The sequence below is a fragment of the Lathyrus oleraceus genome, chromosome 5 (genome assembly GCF_024323335.1).
Source record: "Lathyrus oleraceus cultivar Zhongwan6 chromosome 5, CAAS_Psat_ZW6_1.0, whole genome shotgun sequence".
In the NCBI taxonomy this organism is placed as follows: domain Eukaryota; kingdom Viridiplantae; phylum Streptophyta; class Magnoliopsida; order Fabales; family Fabaceae; genus Lathyrus; species Lathyrus oleraceus.
This window is the reverse complement of record NC_066583.1, coordinates 98,193,104-98,194,232: the sequence shown is the minus strand read 5'-3', so window position 1 is coordinate 98,194,232 and position 1,129 is coordinate 98,193,104.

The window sequence follows — 1,129 nt, the reverse complement described above, 5'->3', positions numbered from 1 at the left end:
CCAATTTTGAATTCCCTGTATTTGAGGCAGAGGAAGATGACGTTGAGGGGATTCCTGATGAGATTACCCGTCTCCTTGAGCACGAAGAGAAGATCATTCAGCCGCATCTCGAAGACTTGGAAACAGTCAACTTGGGGTCTGAGGATTGTGTTCGCCTGGTGAAGATTGGGGCACTTCTTGAAGGGTCTGTCAAGGAAGATTTGATCAGTTTGCTACGAGAATATTCAGATATCTTTGCTTGGTCCTATGAAGACATGCCGGGTTTAGATACAGATATTGTGCAACATTTCCTGCCTTTAAAGCCTGAGTGCGTGCCTGTGAAGCAGAAGCTCAGAAGAACTCATCCAGATATGGCAGTGAAGATCAAAGAGGAAGTTCAGAAGCAAATTGATGCGGGGTTTCTGGTGACTTCTACATATCCTCAATGGGTGGCCAATATTGTGCCTGTTCCTAAGAAGGACGGAAAAGTCCGTATGTGCGTTGATTATAGAGATTTGAACAAAGCTAGTCCGAAAGACGATTTTCCTCTACCACACATTGACATGTTGGTAGACAATACAGCTAAATTCAAAGTCTTTTCGTTTATGGACGGATTTTCCGGATATAATCAAATCAAGATGGCACCAGAGGATATGGAGAAGACAACATTCATCACACCTTGGGGAACATTCTGTTATCGAGTGATGCCCTTCGGTTTGAAGAACGCCGGAGCCACGTATCAACGAGCTATGACTACCTTGTTTCATGATATGATGCACAAGGAGATAGAGGTCTATGTTGATGATATGATTGCTAAGTCCCGAACGGAAGTTGAGCATATTGAGCATTTGTTGAAGCTTTTTCAGCGTTTGAGGAAGTTTAAACTTCGCCTGAATCCGAACAAATGTACATTTGGAGTCCGTTCCGGCAAGTTGTTGGGTTTTGTGGTAAGTGAAAGAGGTATTGAGGTTGATCCTGCAAAGGTCAAAGCAATACAAGAGATGCCTGCACCCAAAACTGAGAAGCAAGTCCGAGGTTTTCTTGGCCGCTTGAATTACATTTCCAGATTTATATCCCACATGACTGCCACATGTGCGCCGATATTCAAGCTTCTTCGGAAAGATCAGTCTCATGATTGGACCGAGGATTG